Source organism: Bombina bombina, chromosome 3, assembly GCF_027579735.1.
Source record: "Bombina bombina isolate aBomBom1 chromosome 3, aBomBom1.pri, whole genome shotgun sequence".
In the NCBI taxonomy this organism is placed as follows: domain Eukaryota; kingdom Metazoa; phylum Chordata; class Amphibia; order Anura; family Bombinatoridae; genus Bombina; species Bombina bombina.
This window is the reverse complement of record NC_069501.1, coordinates 1,255,435,835-1,255,436,629: the sequence shown is the minus strand read 5'-3', so window position 1 is coordinate 1,255,436,629 and position 795 is coordinate 1,255,435,835.

The following is a 795-nucleotide window of genomic DNA, read 5'->3' as shown; positions in this document are numbered from 1 at the left end:
TTAATTAGGGAGCATGTAGGGAGCTTCTAGGGTTAATTTTAGCTCTAGTGTAGTGTAGTAGACAACCCCAAGTATTGATCTAGGCCCATTTTGGTATATTTCATGCCACCATTTCACCGCCAAAAGCAATCAAATAAAAAAAAAATTGTTCACTTTTTCAAACTTTAGGTTTCTCACTAAAATTATTTACAAACAGCTTGTGCAATTATGGCACAAATGGTTTTAACCCTTTAAGGACACAGCTTTCAGTTTGCTCAATTGTTTTATGACGGAAACATTCCGTCATATGTCCTTAAGAGGTTAAATGCTTCTCTGGGATCCCCTTTGTTCAGAAATAGCAGACATATATGGCTTTGGCGTTGCTTTTTGTTAATTATAAGGCCGCTAAATGCTGCTGCGCATCACATGTGTATTATGGCCAGCAGTGAAGGGGTTAATTAGGTAGTTGGTAGGGAGCTTGCAGGGTTAATTTTAGCTTTAGTGTAGAGATCAGACTCCCACCTGACACATCCCACCCCCTGATCCCTCCCAAACAGCTCTCTTCCCTCCCCCACCCCACAATTGTCCCCGCCATCTTAAGTACTGGCAGAAAGTCTGCCAGTACTAAAATAAAAGGTATTAAAAAAAAATTAATAATTTTATTTAGCATATTTACATATGCTGCTATGTAGGGTCACCCCTTAGCCCCCAACCTCTCTGATCCCCCCAAAATAGCTCCCTAACCCTCCCCCTCTGCCTTATTGGGGCCATCTTGGGTACTGGCAGCTGTCTGCCAGTACCCAGTTTGCAAATAAA